The following is a 20,286-nucleotide window of genomic DNA, read 5'->3' as shown; positions in this document are numbered from 1 at the left end:
TCTGTTGGCTCAGGGAATTTTTAAGCTCCTAATAACCAAAAAACTGAACGTCCACAAGACATCAGGAAAATTACTCATTGCTTTTCATTTGCCCCGATGTCATTTGCCCAGAAAAAATAATGCATTCTTTCCACATGCTATACCTAGCTTTTAGTGGCAGGATCAAATGAGTCAAACTTCCTAAAATGATGCCAGAAATGCTTACCCCAACGCATAGACTGCAATTGTGATCAAATATTTTCAGGGACGTGTTTTTTCCCTTATTGTCATTGAACTAACTCCACGAAGGCTGGTTCCTGTGGCCTAGTCACCCATTATTAACATGTGCACAGCAATTGACACTGACCAAGCAAGCTGGGAGTGAGCAGCACCCCTGACACTCCTGTTTTTATCTGTCAGTCGGGGCTCCCCGATTGGACCAGGTTAACAGCCCTAATCAGGGAACTCACTCTGTGAGGTCTACCTGGCTTACCTCTTTCCACTGCAGAGTCTTTACAATGATGGCAGCTTCGAGGCCACCATTACTGAAGCTAGTTTTCAGTTCCAGGTTATGAATTCAATTTAAACTTCCATTGGCTACCCTAGTCGTATTTGAGCCCATGGTCCATAGCTTGGGATCCTGACAATTAGGAAGGTGAATCCTGCCATCATCACCAAATATGGCCCCTGTCCAAGCCACCAATCATCCTAACTTGGAAATATATCATTGTTCCTTCAGTGCTGCTGAGTCAAAATCCCAGTACATCCATCCTGCTGACGCTGTTGCTTTCTTGACATCAAATGGACCACAGTGATTCAAGAAGGCAGCTCTCCTCCAGCTTCACAAGGGCAACTCTAGATTGGCAACCAGTGATACCCACATCCCCACAAGCAAATATGGGATGCCAATTTTACACAAACTTCAGCCTGAACTGTGATCCTAAGGATCCTGCCAAGCAGCTCAATTGTGACAAAGCTAGCCCAAAAAATCGCAACATTTGTCCTGAAGGAGGACTTTTGCCATTATCTCAAAGGTAACAGCATGGGCAATAAATTGTGGCTTTGCCTCAGATCTGAGAATAAATTTAAAACTGGATCTCATCAGGTACCACAGGCAGCCTCTGCACTTTGAATACCACAACATAATGCAGCACGAGGACCCCTTCCCAATCTTTCCCAGATATGTACAGTCATGTCAGTCTTCAGGCAGTCAATGCTCTTACATAGATGACTAATGCCAATGGCTGTCTCTATCAGTCTTCTGCATCAGTACACTAGAAATGAGCAGTAAACCTGGACCAGTCTAGCATTTAGTGCGTTTCATTGTTTTAAATTTTGTTCAAAGTCAGACAAATGCATGATATATTAAGCAAAGAAATAGAGGTTTGCAATGTTAAAGAAATAAAGTGTACCACACAGAAACCATTTGGCCTTATTAGCAACAGCAACAACAAAATTTATGTCAGCTCCGCTCTGATCCATGGGTGGTGTGTGGGTTTTGCTAATGGCAAAGACAGACACTGTTCATTGAAATCTCCAAGCTCTCTGCTAGATTTAGTGCTTCGATCATGGTGTACAAACCACAAAATCTAGTGAGAATTTAACCACAAGTGTGCCTCAGCAGTGTCAACACTGTCATTGTGAATTCACTGCCTCTGGTCAGATGAACGATTTTGCATTCGCATGGCATCTATCACGCATCAGAAACTAGCACAAACTTTATCATAACCAATGTATTGTACTTGAATGGCCATGCCTATTGTTTTTGTTAATTCACTCATGGTATGTAAATGTTACTGTCTACCACTTATCTCCCGTCCATAGTTACCCCTTGAGAAGGTGGTGATGAGCTGCCCTCTTGAACCATTGCAGTCGATAATGCTAATAAGGGAGGAATTCCAGGATTTTGACCCAGTGACAGTGAAGGAACAGCGATATATTTCTAAGTCTGGATGGTGAGTGACTTGGAGGGGAACTTGCAGGAGGTGGTGTTCCCATGAATCTGATGCCCTTGTCCTTCTGGATGGAAGTGGTCATGAGTTTGGAAAATACTTTCAAAGGAGCCCTTGTGAATTTCTGCAGCACACCTTGTGGATAGTGCACACTGCAGCTCCTGAGCATCAGTGGTATAGGGAATGGATGCATGTGGATGCAGTGTCAATCAAGCGGCTGCTTTGTCCTGGATGGTATCAAGTTTCTTGAGTGTTGGCGAATGGAAAGTGTTCCATCACATTACTGACTTGTGCCTTGTAGATGGTGAATAGACTTTCCGGAGTCAGGAGGTGAGTTACTTGCTGCAGTATTCTTAGCCTTTGACCTGCTCTTGTAGCCACAATGTTTATATGGTGAGTCCATTTCAGTTTCTTATCAATGGTAACCCCCAGGACGTTGATGGTGGGGGATTCAGTGATGGCAATACTATTGAATACCAAGGGATGGTAGTTAAATTGTCTCTTATTGGAAATGGTCATTGCCTAGATTTGTATAATGTGAATGTTACTTACCACTTAGCACAAGCCTGAGTATTGTCCACATCTTGTCGCATTTGAACCTCTACCCTGTGCCTACTACCAAACACATGCCAGGTAATCATCGTGACTGTGCCCTAAGATCTTTGATACCAACCTGGGAGGATCCTATATTAGCTTCTGCTCCAAACGTCAGGACTTTCAGCCCAAATTACACGTGGAAATTTCTGGAACGGGGCTTAAAACCACCAGAGTTCTGTCTCAGTCCTGTCCCAGATGTGGCTGCTAAGCCAAGCAGGAGAATCCATTACGGGAATGATACCAGTACAGAGTGCATGACAGCTGAAAGAAAAGTAAGAACTTTCATTCAAATAGCACCTCGGGAGGTCACAAAGCACATCTCTGCGAAGCAATCAACTTTAAAATGTGATCATTGTTGTCAATGTCTGATGTTAGTTCAGATTCTGAGCATGCCCATACGGCCCAGTGGCTCAGTGGTTAACACTGCTGCCTCACAGCACCAGGGGCCTGCATTTGATTCCAGCCGGGGGGAATGTGTGTGCTGAGTTTGTACATTCTCCCCGTGTCTGCTTGAAGCGAGTTGGTTTCCTCCCACAGTTCAATGATGTACATGTTCGGTGGTTTACAAGGATAGAGTGGGGGTGGGAATGGGATGCTCTTTGGAAGTTTGGCATGGACCAAATGGCCTATTTTTACCTGCGGGATTTCTGTGTGGCAAGTTCATCCTGACACTCACAAAAAACTGCAATGTCTTCTGCTACATCATACATAATTTTCTTACTCCACTCAGAGGTATGTTATCTCCAACTGCTACACAAGATCTCTCTTTCATACAAGACAATCTTCATACTGGACAAGCGCAGCTCTGAGTCTCACTTGGAAAAGTTCGGCAATCACTTTCTGAGAATCTAGCTTGTACACCAGATCCACTATTTTCTGCAAACAACCAGCTCCTGAACATTGAGCCCAGTTCTGGTATTCCATAGTCACAGAGTGCAATACTTATTGAATCATAGAGCCATACAGCAGAAAAATAGGCCCTTCGGCCCAACCAGCCCATGCTGACCATAATCCCAAACTAAACTAGCCTGTATTTGGCCTATATCCCTCCAAACCTATTCATGTACTCATTTAAATTCCTTTATAATGTTGTAACTGAACCTGCATCCATCATTTCCTCTGGAGGTTCATTTCAGAAAGGAATCACAACATGTAAAAAACATATCGTGTCTTTTTTTAATCATTCTCCTGTCACCTTAAAAATATGCCCCCTAGTCTTGAAATCCCCCACCCTAGGGAAAAGACAGCTTCCATTCACCTTATCTATGCCCCACGTGATTTTATAAACTTCTATAAGGTCACCCCTCAAATTCCTATGCTCCAGTGTAACAGGTCCAAGCCTCTCCTTTTAACTAAAACCTTCCATTCCAAGCAACATCCTGGTAAATCTCTTCTGAACCCTCTCCAGCTTGAAATTTATAGACTGAATTATTCCACAGTCAACATTGTTCTTCTGTGACATTCTGCAGCCCAAGACATAATATGTGATAGATACTTAATGTTCCGAGTGGCTGCATTTCTGGTGGCTAAGCGTTTAAAAGTGCTTGTTCATTATGTTATGATGACACATGGGTTTGCATTAGAGGTTGCTGAAGCCTTTGTGTAACAGGTGACTCTGACAACTGACTGGGCAGATTCTCGAGTGGTTGATATTTTGAGCCTGAACCAATCCAACTGTGTGCTGAGCAATTATTTACCTTCTCGCTGTCAGTGGGCCATAGTGTAGGCCTGGGGTCCAGAGTGAGCTCATCATGAATGTTTATAATAGGTGAAGGAGGAAAACACAGTGGAATGGATTTTCTCTTTGAGAGTATGGGTAGAAAGCTGGTGTTCCAATGGAACTGTGGTCACCTTCTCCAATAGGCTAAACCGATCCACAACAACTGTTTGACACCCACAAGCAAGGTTTTGTCCTGGTGGGGATAGCCAGCATCATTTTTGAGAGGGGGAAGAATTGGAGTTGTGAAGTAATGCAGTTTGAGACCCCAAAAAGGGACATTGGATTGAAGAGACTCCGAAAGAAGTCATTTCAGCAAAGTGAGGATGTGGAGAGAAAGTAAGGTCATCCAGATAGTATCTTTGGAGGTTAAATGGGACTAGAGCAACAAAAGTGAAAAGATTTGATGAAATGCAGACAGATAGTGTTTTGCATATGACAGTGTGAGTAGTTAAAAATCTGTAGTGTAGAGTTCTCTCAATCTCAGCCAACTAATGTTTCGATATCTCGGGTACCTTAAGAAATAAAGCTAAAACTGAGCAAAAGAACAGCACTTCATCGTCCAATTAGGTCCTTTGCAACCTGAACTGTGCGTTCCACAGTTTCAGATCATCACCACAGTTACCATTTTCCAGACTGCAACTGTTGCTTATGATTCTACCTATCTTGGTCAATTTCTCTTCCAGATCAATCATTTGTTTTTTTACCTTTCTTGACTATTAACCCTGTCTTGATCATTGACAAATATCTGTGGATATACTGAAGCAACAGAATTAGGTCAAATTGTGCACCTTTTCTGCAATTTTTACTTACCTTCAGAAGGAATTCTTCATTGAAATTCCATGGGATTTCACACATAATTGGTTGCTATGCATTCACCTTGCTACTTATCTGTTCAAAACGCAATTTCCACAAACTCTGAAATCAACATAGTCTGGCTGATATGTGTAGAATCTACGGTACAGAGGTGTAAAAACATCAGAATATCAAAAGCCGTGTTCCCATTATTTGCCAGTATCTTCAAAAGTTCACATTCTTTAGAGCAAATTATGCCAGTGGTATAAAGTACACACGTCTTAATATCAAAAAGATATTGTCCCATTTCAAGAATTTCGTGGTCAGAGCTGAGAGGGCAGCTTGAGATGTCACTGTAGTTGTAAGCTGACAGGCACAGGGGATAGTTCATCTCCAAGCAGAAACAGCATAATTCCCTCCCCTTGACACTCAATTGCAGTGTCCACTCAACAAGCATGGAGCAGATTGAGGCCATTCAGCCCATTGAGTCTGCTCCACCATTTTGATCATGGCTGATAAGTTTCCCAACCCCATTCTCGAGCCTTCTTCCCATAACCAATCAAGAACCTATCTATCTCTGTTTTAAATACATTCAGTGACTTGACCTCCACTGCCCTCTGTGGCATTGGGTGCCATTGTTGCAGAAATTGCCCCTCATCTCAGTTCTAAAGGGTCGCCCCTTCACTCTGAGGCAATGATACAGGTGGTAAAGTCTTCTCCAGCTAATCAGGCCTCTCGGTATTCTGCACGTTTCAATGAGATGCCCCCTTATCCTTCTAAGCTCCATCGAGTAGAGACTTAGAGTCCTCAACCTCTCCTCATGACATTGACAATCACAGCTGCATGTTGTGTTAACCCAAAAAACACATGCACACGTTTCCAGACCCAATACAACATCACTTAAAAGTTACACTTTTATTACACTTGATGCCAAGCACCAAGCCTACACTGCACAGGCAAGAAGTGTGATTTGGAAATGGGGCTCAGCAGAGGGGAGTGAGAGTGCAGGGGGTGGGGGGTGGTGTCAGAGGGGAAGGATGGGGTTAATGAGAGGTGAAGGAGGTGATTCAGGGCCTTGGGGCAGGGGAATAAGGGGATGAGAGAAGGGGAATTTAGTGGATGTGACAGTAAATGAGCGGATGATTGAGGAGGTGTAGGTGTGGGTGGGCGAAGGGAGAATGACGAGCTAGTGAGAGCAGGACTGAGGAGGCGACTGGGGAGTGGAATTGAAGGGATAGTAAGGATGGGAATAAGGAGGGAGTGGGGGTGAATGAAAGAGGGAAGTGAGAGGCAACAAGGAGAGTGTGGGTGAGTTGGGGGCAGAGAATGAGTGGGTGATAGGGTGACGTTAGGGGGTGCATGAGAAAGCAAGTGGGGGTTAGTGACAACAAGGAAATAACCTCATCTTCACATTTGCACCAACTCCTACCATCACTGCCCACACTCCCCCTCTGCATCTCTGGATCTTCCACTCTCTGGTTCAACAGAAGCTGTAATGGGAAATTAGACCATGCTGTTAAATAGAAGCATGACCAACCCAGCTAACTCCACACGGTAGAGTGAAAGCCATAAGTTTCAGGTCATCAGGATTCACTTCCAGAAATTGCCCTCCAGCTGTTTTTCATGGGAAACCCAAATGCTGATACAAAAGCTGGAGCCAAAGCAAAACCATTTACGATCAGACAGGCCAGCCACCCACAAGACCTTGTGATAGAGGTAAAATCTGGGGGCCTGTGATGAACTGACGGGAATAATCATTTCAGCATTCTGGGAAAGAACACAAGAGAAAACTTCAAACACTTTTCAAGAGATGGCATATGGGTTGAGATTACTCTGGATCAGAAGGGAAGAAAATTGATTGTAATTGAATGGAAATTGAAGGGAGCTTCATCCTTGTCTGGGACACGGAGCACATCTGAAGAGGCCTTCCAAAGTCAAAGTGAATTGCTGCAGATGCTGGAATCTGTACTGAAATGTTGGCAAACAGAGGGGGCCAGGCAGCATGTAGAGAAAAGAGAAAGCTAACATCCTTCCAAATGCACAAATTTATGGATGAAAGAAAATCCAAAATATTTATGCTTAACTACAGCATAAGTAGAGTTAGGACATGAACAAAGCCTCTTTGAGAGATGATTTGATGCTGACTTGTTTCAAAGGCATCAGAAACACCAGCCATGCTAGTTCCTTCTCCACATATCTGAAGAGCACGGTTCCAGACGTGCAGTGTCTAAGTGTCGCCAGTAATACCACACGGTGACCAGTGGAAATAATTATAAGCAGAACATTACTAGAATATTTCCAGAGAATAGAATATTTCTTCACACCACGGATATGGAAACCTAACTCTCTCACACAGTCTCCCACCCATAAAAGATGCTGGACCTTGGACTCAAACATTTTAAAAAGATCAGCTCTGAGTTTGGTGCACAGGCCTGTATAATAACGGTTATGGGCCCAAGGCAGCTGCATAGGGCTAAAGATGCAGATCAGACATGATATGATTGAATAGTTGATAAAGCTTGTGAAGTGGAATGGCTTAGTCTTGTTCCAATGTTCCTGGAGATGGAGTTTTCAACATGATGGACAATTTCCTTTGTTCCTTGTACTCTTTCCAAGAAAGATGTGATCAATAGCTTACCTTACACTGTGTCCAACAGTTTTTGATTTTGCAAACAGTGTCTGATTGAGTGGTAAGAATTGACTTCCATTCTGAAGAAGGATCACAGTGCCTGAAATATTAACTGCAATTTCTCTCCACAGCTGCTGCCAGACCTGCTGAGCCTCTCCAGCAATTTCTGTTTTTGTTTCTGGTCTCCAGCATCCGTAGTTCTTTGAGTTTCTTTCTATGAAGAATTGGCTCGTGTTAGTTAGAAACAAATGTCCCAAAGCATTGGATCATGTTTGACTGGACCCTGACTACTGAGGTGGGATCCCAAAGTTGGGAAATTTTGCTACTTGCCGGTTCCATAAAAACTGCCCGATGCACTCAATCTCTGATCACAGTGGGGGAGTGGTATGGGAATCCTGGTGGAGGGCTTGCTGCAGAATGCAATTGGACTCCAAAGAGAAAATATGCAGCCACAAGGGAAGGTCAGTGTTGAGATGGGCCGGTTAGAACATGTGTTCCAGTTGTTTTAGAGGTTGTCAGACAATGTTACTCTCACAACACCGACCATCTCCTTGTCCCTCCTCTCCTCTATGCCAACTCATGCCCGTCATCCATCACCCAATGCCTCCTTATAAACCCCCATGCCACCTCCACAGTCATTCATCCAATGTCCTACAAGAACAATTTGGAGGTGATACAAAACCATTCTATTGATGTAATGCACCTCTCACTCACGCACAATTGTCAGGGAAAATAAAATCCATTAAATAACTCAAAGTTGCAAATTAAGGCCAAAACAGCATTGGCTTGAATTCAGAACTAAGTTGAAGTGGCCCCTACTGAGCTTGCTTGTGAATTGCACCTTTTTGCTCAGCAGCAACAGTGGGATCTGTCAGAAATGAACTTTGGGACTCTTGCATCGAGACTTTGGTCATTGTGACATACCTCCCTCTTCCTCATTCTTTTTCATTTCAGGTACTTTGGCCAGGTTGTCCTTACGGAGGAACATGTGTTCAGAGACTCCTTCACAAGGTTGGGAAATCTGAGAGTACGGGTAGCCCCAAAGTTCTTGCAGGTTTTAGCAGTGTGGATTCTTTAATGTTTATCTTGCTGGTTTCCCACTCACAGAGGCTGGATGCTTGTTGATGGGCCATTCCTATGCACAGCACTGTCAACCCTGACTACATTCATAGGGAAGAGTTGTGAATAGATGGCCAGTGGCAGGAAATAGTGATCGTGGGAAGGTCATAGAAATCCTAGAGTGTAGATAAGGGGCTATTCGGCCCATCAAGCCCGCACTGACCCAGCAAAGACCCAGCCTATCCCTGTAAATCTGCATTTCCCATGGCTAGCCCACTTAGCTTGCACATCTCTGGACCCCAAGGGTAATTCGGCATGGTCAATTCACCCTAACCGGCACATCTTTGGACTGCAGGCAGAAACCGGAGCACCCAGAGGAAACACACACAGCCACGGAGAGAATGTGCAAACTCCACACAGACAGTCCCCTGGGATTGAACGAGGCCCCGTGAGGTAACAACATTTATCCACTGAGCCGCCATCCCTGTTCTCGAAGAAGGCAATGAAGTGGAGGTCAGTGGGTCATGCAACTGTGGCCGAGGGCCTGGTCACAGTTCAGGGGGTCAGATCATGGCCTGACTGGGGCAATGATGAGTGAGGGTAGTGATTGCAAGGTGCCTGATGATAATGATGCAGTCAGGGCAATCTGATTGGATGGGGTCGGCAGACAAACCCTTGTTGTTCCTCCTGGCTCACAAGAAGTGCTGGAAAACTGAGTACCACATAGCTCCACCATTTCTCAACAACTTGCACCCCGTCCTACTCCCCTTGGCCTTGAAAATCCAGCTCAGATAAAACGAAAATAGAACAATTGTCAAAACATTGTTGTGAAGCGTCCTAATTTTTGAACAATTATTTTTCCCCTTGTGCTTAGATTCATAATCTGCCCTTCAAACCTACTTCCATTAAAATTTGAAGTGGGTGTGTTTGCAGTGGAGTGAGAACCTGTTTCAGATTGACCAGACCCCAGCCCAGCTCAATTCAACCCCGCTGTGTCTCAAAATGAGAATGTTCGAGGTAAATGAGAGGTTAAATCACGGAGAACATAGAACATAGAACATTGAACATTACAGCACAGTACAGGCCCTTCGGCCCTCGATGTTGTGCCGACCTGTGATACCGATTAACGCTCCCTAGCACCTGCCTAGTACCGACATAATTTGCCTTCGCCCAATTTAGTCCCTTCTCGCAAGGTCCTGACTTATCCTTATTATTCATTACCTTCAAAGTGCTTTTACTGCTATTTAGGAAAACGTTGGCCTGTTTCCTGGCTAGGAGGATGCATTGTTTGGTTAATGTGGGCAGACAACACTTGTGTTCTGTTTTAGGAAATCATGGCAGATATTTAGTGTGTCCATCTGTAAAGGACAGTCAAGCATTCACTGAGGTCCAGTTGCTTTTAGGAAGATTCTTCTGTGATTTGCTGGGTTAATTTTCTCTGCCCAACTGTCTCTGATTAATACAGGTAAAGACCTCATAACAAAGTCAAGGTTGGACATTTCTGAGAGATTGCTGGTGAGAATGAGTCACAGACAGAGATCTAGTGACCTATCACAAAGTTTGAAGCTGTGTCCACAGATGACTGCCTTAATGGCTGGCTTATAAATCACTGAGAGCAGATTTCTATTACTCGGACATTGTAGTGAACCAGACTGTGCCAATGCCAAGCTAGTAAATCTTTAATTTTACTGCATTTAATGATTGAGAGAAGTTGATCTTTTTGACATGTTTCTCTTTTAGCTCGCTTAGTGAAAGCTAGTCTGTAAATTTCAAACTCAGTACTTAAAACCTCTCAGATATGGCAAGGTTGGGACACGAGCAGGAAAATGATTAACATTCAAAATTGTCTATTACACTCATTAACTTTAAAAAAAAGTCTCCACAAAAATATTGGGAAAGAAAAGTTCATGAAGTATTCATACACTCCTATTTGACAGCTTAATTTCTGAGTACATCGGAAATGGCCACAAAAAACATAACAGCATCCTTGGGTTTATAAATAGAGTTATAGAGCATAAGAGGGTGGAATTACAATAAATCTTTAGGAAACACAGCTTGTCCTTCAGTTTGAATATTGCATTCAGTTCGGTGCATTACTTTCCATTTTAGGAAGGATTGCAAGGAGTGCAGAACTGAAGAAAGCCACTTGGCCCATCATGTACCATGCCAGTTAAAGCTACTCAGTTAGTCCCAAACATATTTTTTTCTCCTCACATCATTACCCAATTCCCTATGAGGGCCATGATGGAATCTTCTTCCACTGTACCCTCAAGCAGTGCATTTCTGACACATCCCACTGTGTAATATGCTTTTTCCAAATGTCACTGTTGCTTCTGTTGCCAATCTGCTATCTTCCCATTCTCAACTCTTCTGGCAATGGGAACAGTTGCTCCGTATCTACACTGTCCAAGCCCCTCAATGCTACAGAACACTTCTATCATATCCCGTGTCCACATCCTCTTAACCACAGAGAACAACTCTATGCCAATCCATCCACAAGTCTCAAATCCAAAAGGAATAGAAGCAAGAATCAGTCCTGAAGACCACTCCATTGTTCAATAGTCACAACTGTTATTCTGCCTCATATCCTGTCTACTTCCCAAGCCTCTTGCTTCCATGAAGGTCGAAAAATCTGTCAATCTTAAGGTTCAAAGTGGCTATAAGCTGTTGAGGCCACAATTCCAAAGACGTACAGTCTTAAATGATTAGACCCTTACCCTGAAAGTCTACTCCTTTTCCCAGCTAGAGAGGTCGACATCTCTGTACCGATGTTATCAAGCATGTCAGAGTACTATTCTAAATTTTCTGTTCCTTCTCCCATTCTTGAATAGAGCAGTTAGATTCAGGAACTTCCAATTGGCTGGGACTATTCCAGAATCTGGGTAAACCTTGAAAATATTAATAGTATATCCACCACTTTGGAATCCTTAAGTTTGCTTCCAATCTTCTGTTGTTATCAATTCCCTTAGATTCCTCAATTTATTCGTCTTGTGGTTACTGTCTATTTTGGAGGTGAGATTTGCATCTTCCACTGTGAACCATTCTCATAAATCTTTCCTGAATCCTTTTTATTTCCTTCACATACTTACCCCAACTGTAGTCCTTAGGACTGGTAGTAGAGAAGTCAGCATTGAAGAGATTTGAACTAGCAATCTCTCAATAATACCTTCAGCTGCAGGACTGAAAGCCCAGAACCAACCCATTCATATGCTGAATCAGAGTGTGTAGGTTTGATGTACCTGGATGGATAAGGGGTTTCAACTCAATGGAAATATAAGAGTCCTGTGATTGTTCTCTTTCGAGCAAAGAAAGTTAAGGCAAGATTTGTTACAAGTGTTTGGGATATATAGCAAAATAGATTCATGGTGGCACCATGGTGTAGGAACATTTTCTGAACTGTCTACGACAGATCTTATTCTTACGTATCTTATACTCGTTCTGCTCTACTAAACTTCAGTTTGAAATCTATCAGACTTAATAATAACGTCTAAATTTTAAACCTAATGCTGATCCTGCTGTTTGTGCACCTTCTCTGCAGCCATAACATTGTATTCCTCACTCTGTTCTATTACCCTAATGCATGGTATGATCTGCCTGTACTGCACACCAAACAATGTTTTTCACTCTACCTGGGTACATGTGACAATAATAAATCTAATAAAACCAAATTTGTTGCATTGTCAACACAGTATATATTGCAGTCGAGGTCTGCAGAATTAGTTGAGACATCTTAGGTAAATTCATGGCCATCAATCCTTTTTATTAGTCCCAGTTATGGCATCAAGTAAGGAAGGATACCCACATTCTGTTTTTGGTAAAAGGAAGGCTCATCCATGGTAAGCAGAAGAGGTTTATTATATAGTACTTAATTGCTATCAACATTATATCTGGGATAGTAAGAAGTGGCGATGCTGGAATCAGAGATAACGCCATGTGGAGCTGGAGGAGCACAGCAGACAAGGTAGTATCAGAGGAACAAGAAAGTTGATATTTCTGGTCGGGATCCTTCTTCAGAAATGACCCTTTCAGAAAAGGGGTCCCGAACTGAAACACCAACATTCCTGCTCCTCTGATGCTGCCTGATATTACGTCTGAGTTGCCTGGTGAGACATTAGTCTTGATGTGAGAATAAGTATGTATTGCTGTTAGCTACATGGACATAGCAAGTGAACAACAATGCAGAGGACATGCAAACATAGGTCTTAGAACTAGTTAGCTCCTCTAAGGAATATTCCTCTGTATCCTGATGGACAAAATACAGGAAGTAAGAGTCCAGGAATCAGAGAGTTTTGAGCACAGATCTGAAGGAGGTTACTGGGATGGGGTAGGATGCGCCAAAGTTGGGATGAAAAGTTTGGAGTTTTGAGAGTCAATATAGGTTAATAAAGAGAAGGAATAATATGGGTGTTTGCAGAGCTTTGGATGAACTAAAGTAAGTATGGCCTGAAGAGTGCAAGGTTGGCCAGAAGAGAATTAGCATCATCTTTCAGTACCAAGTCAGTTGGGGCACACATTGAGATGGGCAAAGTTATAGGGAAATCCAGAGGCAGCTTCTCTTTGTGATGGAGTGGAAATGTGGCCAGCTCAAGGCAAAATGGGATGCCAAGGTGGTGAAAAATCTGGTTCAGTTTCCAATGATGGCCACGGTGGAGGATGTAGTCAGTAAGAAAACAATGGAGTTTGCTTTGGGAGATAAACATAACAGCAGTGGCCTTCCAAGTAATTAATGAAAGGATTCAGAAGTACAACCAACATTGGATATTGGACAAGATGCCTGACAATATGAGATTAGTGCAATGATGTGGGAGGGACAGAGAGAGTTCAAGACATCATCAGGATGCATGTAGAAGCAGACACTTAAGAGTTACCATGTGGATGAAGGAGGATTTTCTGATGGTTGCATTGCTGAGAACAGGTTCTGGAGAAACTCCACAGGTGGGAGCTGGAAGTGAAGTGAGTGCTGGAGATGCTTCTGTTTGATTGAGATTAGAAGAGATGGAATTAGAAATTTACAACCACACACTTGTTGGTGAGGTTCACTGTGGAAAAAACTACAGGAAGCTAAAAGAGGAATAAATGTAGCAGGGTCAAACCACAGAAGGAATCATTTATAACAGTAACTCTGAACATTAGTGATTTGGACAGGGCCATAAACCTGGCTGGAGACTCAGACATGGCAGAAAGAGCAGAAAAGACAGCCATGGATCTGGAAAATGACATCAAGAGCTGTAGAGAGTAAAGAAAGTTCAGAGGTGGGTGTGTAGTTTGGAAACATAGAGGGGTACAGGATTTTTATTCATGATAATTTGACTAGTATGCAGGCAAAACAGGTAATAAAGAAGGCAAACACAATTTTGGCATTTATTGCAAAAGCAATAAAGTATAAAAGTAGGAAAGTGTTGAGGCAAATGAACAAGTCATTAGCAAGAACACATTTGGAGTACTGTGTACAAATTTTCGTCTTCTTACTTGTATTGGAGGCAATTCAGAGGACGTTCCCAGATTCCAGAGATGAGAGGTTTATCTTATGAAGAGAGATTGAGCAATTTAGGCCTTTATATTCTGGAGTTGATAAGAATGAGAGGAGATCTAATCGAGGTATTTAAGATGTTACAGGGATTGACAAAGTAGATATATAGCAGATGCATCCTCATGTGAGCAATCTAGAAGGGGAGGTGTCAAAGTTTTAGGATAAAGGGGAGAAAGTATTAAACTAGGGATGAGGAGAGAACACTTCTCTCAGTGTCATGAATCTGTGGAATTCACTAGCCCAGAGTAGTTCTTATATTATTAATAATTTGCTGAAGGGTTATGGACAGCAGCCAGCAAAGTGGAGTTGAGGCTCAGGTGAAATCGTCCATGATCGTACTAAATGGTGGAGCAGGCTCGAGGGGCTGAATGGCCTACTCCTGCTCCTAGTTCTTATGTTCTTAATGCAAATAGGCTTAAGGGAGTGTGAGATTCACTAAATGCAACTATTTTCATCAACGCTGCTGAGATTTTAAACTCGTAGTATGAAATCCAAAAGAATTGGCCCTTTTAATCCATTTATTATCCTTCTAAACCCCATAAAGTATCACGATGAAGTATGAATACCACTTTCAAACATGGTTTATCATAAAAAATATTTTGTTCAAGATGGTCTATTGGAATTGCACTCAATTTGATGTTTGGATTTAATCGCTGTAATCCTGAAAAGCCTAATCAATGACTTCTAACTTGGCCTTTGTTGAATTATGGTCCTGCGCCAATCTGTAAATCTTTCCTGTGGCATTTAGCTGATAATTATTAACTCCCACAACAGTGAAAGTCTGTAATGTAGACCATAAAATAACAGATCTTAGATATCTTTCACATTGGTTATCACGTAGTCTAACATAGCTGATCCTATTATTATTGCCAGGCACGAATACAGCTCTAAGCATAAGGGAATCTGATAAGCTGCCCACAGTCTAAAATGTAAAAAATAGAGAAAAATGTCACAATCAGTAACATCTATTCTTGAAGCATTTTCCAGTGAGATAATATACTATTTACAGTTCCATGTCATCACATTTTTAACACTGTAACACCTCCTTTACATGCTGCTGTCTAAAAAGGCCCTTTCTGTGCATTACATGTTTTCAATTAGAATTTTCTGCGACAAAACCAGAAAATAACCCTTTTCCCCAAAGAGGAAGAATAAACATAACTGCTCCTCATGTCAGGGCAACATTCAACCTAATTATCACAGAGGAAAATCTGACATCAAACTGAAAACTCTCCAGTGGCTAAGGTCAACTCTAAAGGGTGGTGAGTTGAGGTCAATCATCTCATTCTCAGGGCATTATAGAAGGTGTTCTTCAGGGAAACCCAATCAGCTTCCAGTACTTTATCAGTGACCTTAGTTGAAATCAGAAAGTCAGGAATAATTGTCCATTGAATGAACATTCTCTAGTATTCCATCACAAATCCTGCAAACATAGATGATGAAGCTGCCTTTGTGAGAAGTAGGGAACGTTTAAAATGCAGTGACATGGCACAGACAGGCATTAACCATCCCCATTAAGGTTCCACTGATTCCCTCGTTTATTACCAGCAACATCGCCATATTGGTAGAAAGCTTATAGAGAGAGGCCATTTGGCCCAATAAGTCTGCACCAACCCTCTAAAGAGAATCCCACCCTGTCCCTGCAATTTCCACAGCTAACCTACTTAGCCTGCACATCCCCAGACACCATGGGGCGATTTAGAATGGTCAATCCATCTAACCTGCACATCATAGGACTGTGGGAGGAAACCGGAGTATCCGAAGGAAACGCACACAGACATGGGGAGAATATGCAAACTGCACTCAGACATTCACCCAAGGGTGGAATCAAACCCACGAACCTGGCATTGTGAGGCAGCAGTGCTAACCACTGTGCCACCATGCCATCCATATTGCTGGAAACAATTAAACAGCTGCATTAACACCACAATGACAGTTGTGGGATGGGGGTGAAATGGGTAGGTGTGCGTTGGGCATCTTTTAACACAGAAAAGTATCCACAAATATTTGACTGGTGTGTTACCAAACACAATTTGATATTCTACCAGAGATAGTAGGAGCTGCCGATGCTGGAGAATCTGAGATAACAAGGTGTAGAGCTGGATGAACACAACAGGCCAAGCAGCTTCAGAGGAGCAGGAAAGCTGACGTTCAGGTCTAGGCCCTTCTTCAGAAATGTGAGGGGTCTAGACCCGAAATGCCAGCCTTTCTGCTCCTCTAATTCTGCCTGGCCTGCTGTGTTCATCCAGCTCTACACCCTGTTATCTTTGATATTATAACAATTGTGATGACCAGTAATAAAGTATTTGGTCGAAGAGGGAGATTTTAAGGAGTGACCGAAAGGTGTGGAGGTTTAAGGAAGGAATTCCAGAGTTTAGGAAGCTAAAGCAATGCCATCAGAAGTGGAGAAGTAATTAGGAATGGAAATTAAGCATGCTCAAGAGGTTAAAATTGGAGGAGTGTAAAAACGCCAAAAGAGGAGTGAAGAGGTTACAGAGCTCAGGACATTTAGGGACATGAAAAGATGTGAACACAAAGATAATCATTTTCAGTGTTTCATCCCCTGATTGCATAAAGCTTCTTCACCACCTGCAAGACTCATAGCAGGAATGTGTATTGTCATATATTGCGATACTAATCCATGGTGCACTATGGAAGGGAGGCAGTGCTGTTACCAATACTCCGTTGCAAACCATGTTTAAAGGCCTATCTATCTGGCAGTCACAAAGGATGCTCAAACAAGGCAATTACTTCATTTGACTGTGTCTTCAATCTGTGCAATGTCAGTGTCTAATGCCATTCTGACCACAGCCTCTTTCAGAAGATTCTTCATTTGAATGCCACCGAAAGAGCACCCCATGAAGACTCCATGAGCAGTACCTTCTGAATTTGCAGTTTCCACCGACTGGAAGGACGAGGGCAGCAGTCCCATGGGAACACCACTGGCTGCAAATTCTCCTCTGAGCTCCAGACCATCTTCATTTGGTAATAAATCACAGTTCCTTCCCTGTCACTGGATCAAATTCCTGGAGCTGCCTCCTTAACAGCATTACGGGCATACCCTAGCACTTAGAACATAGAACACTGAACTGTACAACACAGGAACGGGCCCTTCAGTCCACAATGTCGTGCCAAATATGACGCCAAATTAATTTAATCGCCCCCATTGTATCTACCTCCACCACCACCCCTGACAGTATGACACAGGCTTGCCCCTCACATCTCCTTTGAGCTTTCCTTCTCTCACCTTAAATGCATGTGCACTGGTACAACTCTCGGATAAAGATTCTGACTGTTAAACCTATCTATACGTTTCACAACCTTATAAATTTCTATCGAGTCTCCCCTCAGCCTCCAGCACTCCAGGGAAATCAACCTTAGCTCATACTCTCTAACCCAGGCAACATCCTGGTAAACATCTTCTGCACCCTCTCCAAAACATCCAGTTCCTTCCTGTAACGTGGCAGCCAGAATTGAATGCCATGCTTGTACGTGTGGCCTAGCCAAAGCCCCAATAAAGCTGCAACATGATATCTTGAATCTTGTACTCAATTTCCGAACCAATAAAGGCAAGCATGCCATATGTCTTCTTTGCCACCCTATCCACCTGCGGGACCACCTTTCGGGTCATAGAATCCCTACAGTGTGGAAACAGGCCTTTCGGCCCAACAAGTCCACACTGACCCTTGCAGCATCCCACCCAGACCCATCCCCTATAACCCACCTAATCTGCAGACCCCCAAACACTATGGGCAATTTAGCAAGGCCAATCCACCTAACCTGCACATCATTGGGCTGTGGGAGGAAACTGGAGTACCCAAAGGAAACCCACGCAGACATGGGGAAAATTCTTCTGTACATCAGTGCTGCTCAGAGTCTTGCCATTAACTGCGTACTTTTCATTAACATTTGATCTCCCAAAGTTTGGCAACTCACACTTACCCGGATTAAACTCCACCTGCCATGTCTCTGCCAATATCTGTAACTGATCTATATCCATCAAATTCTTTGACAACCTTCTACACTATCCATAACTCCACCAATTTTTACATGGTTTGCACACTTACCAGCCCACACATCTACATTTTCATCCGGTTCACAAACACTATCCCTAAGAATTCTTTCCAATCTCTTCCCAACTGCCGATGTGAGACACACTAGTCTAAAGTTTCCTGGATTATCCTTATTTCCCTTCTTGAACAGAGGAACAACATTAGCTAGGGGTGGCACAGTGGCTCAGTGGTTCGTACTGCTGCCTCAGAGTACCAGGGATTCAGATTCAATTCTAATCTCAGGCAACTGACAGTATGGAGTGCGCACGTTCTCCCCGTGTCTGCGTGGGTTTACTCTCACTGTCTGAAGATGTGCAGGTTACGTGGATTGGCCATGCAAAATTGCCCTTTGTGTTCAGGGAAGTGTCGTTTAGGTGGATTAGCCATGGGAATTATAGGGTTACAGGGATAGGATACGGGAGTGGGTCTGGGTGGAATGCACTTCAGAGGGTCAGTGTGGACTTGTAGGGCTGATTGGCCTGTTTCCACACTGTAGGGGTTGTCTGATTGGTTAATTGCCAGGACTTCTCCAATGGCTGGTAAGGATACAAAGATCAAGCCCCCAACAATCTCCTCTCCTGCCTCGCTTGATGATCTGGATAAATATCATTGCGCCCTGAGCACATATCCACTTTAGTGCTCTTTAAGAGACCCAACACCACTTCTTCCTTGATCACAAAATGCACTTACATATTAGCATACTCCACACTAACCTTACTATCCTCCATATCCTTCTCCTGGGTGAACGCCAATGCAACGTACTTATTTATTATCTCACCCACACCCTTTGCCTCCAAGCACAAGTTCCCTTCTTTCTACCTCCTCCCCAGTTATCCTCTTGTTTTTAATGTATGTATAAAATGCCTTAGGATTCTCCTTAGCCCTACTTGCCAAGGTCATTTCATGGCCCCTTCTTGCTCCCTTAATTCCCTGGTTGAGTACTTTCCTCCTTTCCTAATATCCTCATGAGCTCTGTCTGATTTTAGCTTCCTAAATCTTACATATGTTTCTTTTTTCCAATTGAATACCATCTGTCATTATCCAAGGATCCCTTACCTTACCATCCTTCTTCCTTACTGGAAGATGCTGGTCCTGAACAGTCCCACATGTGAAATATGGACTTGTCTAATAGCAGCTCCTCCCAATGAACACCCTCTGGATCCTGCCGAATAATGATGTAGTTTACCCTCCTCTATCCCGCAAGGTCCTGACTTATCCTTATTCATAGCTATCTTAGAATCTTAAGGAGTTGTGATCACTGTTTCCAAATTGCTCACCCACTGAAAGGTCAGTCACCTGCTCAAGCTCATTAGCCAATATAAGGTCCAGTATACATCCTCCTCCAGTTGGACCATCGACATGCCGTTTGGTCTAAGTCTCTTGCTCTAAGGGAGTCCCAGTCAATAGTCAGGAAGCTAAAGTCACCCTGTTTGACAACCCTGTTGTTATTGCATCTTTCCCTAATCTGCCTACATATTTGTTCCTCAATGGCTCGGTGGCTATTGGAGGGCCGATAGTATAATCCTATCAGAGTGCTTGCATCTATCTTATTATTGAGCTCTACTCATATTGCCTCAGCGGATAAGCCCTCCAGAATGTCCTCTCTGAGTGCAGATCTTAGATTCTCCCTGATTAGTAATGCAACTCCTCCATCTCTTTTACCCTCCTCTTCATCTCATTGGAAACAACAAAACTCTAGAACGTTGACCAGCCAGTACTTGCCCTCTCTCAACCAAATGTCTGTATTGACCACAACATCATAGCCCTATGTGCTGAACCAGATGCTAAACTCATCTGCCTGCTCCTGCTATACACTTTCCTTCCCACTATTTACTCGTGTGTCCACTTTCGGGGAGCTACGGCCTTGAACCCTGAGATTCCTCTGTGCGTCTATGCTGTTCAGGGTCCTGACACTAACACTGCTGTGACTCAACACGATGAAGAATTCTGTGAGACAGCAAAGAAATTGCTCATCG

Source organism: Stegostoma tigrinum, chromosome 20 (assembly GCF_030684315.1).
Source record: "Stegostoma tigrinum isolate sSteTig4 chromosome 20, sSteTig4.hap1, whole genome shotgun sequence".
Classification (NCBI taxonomy): domain Eukaryota; kingdom Metazoa; phylum Chordata; class Chondrichthyes; order Orectolobiformes; family Stegostomatidae; genus Stegostoma; species Stegostoma tigrinum.
Note: the sequence above shows the minus strand (reverse complement) of the source record.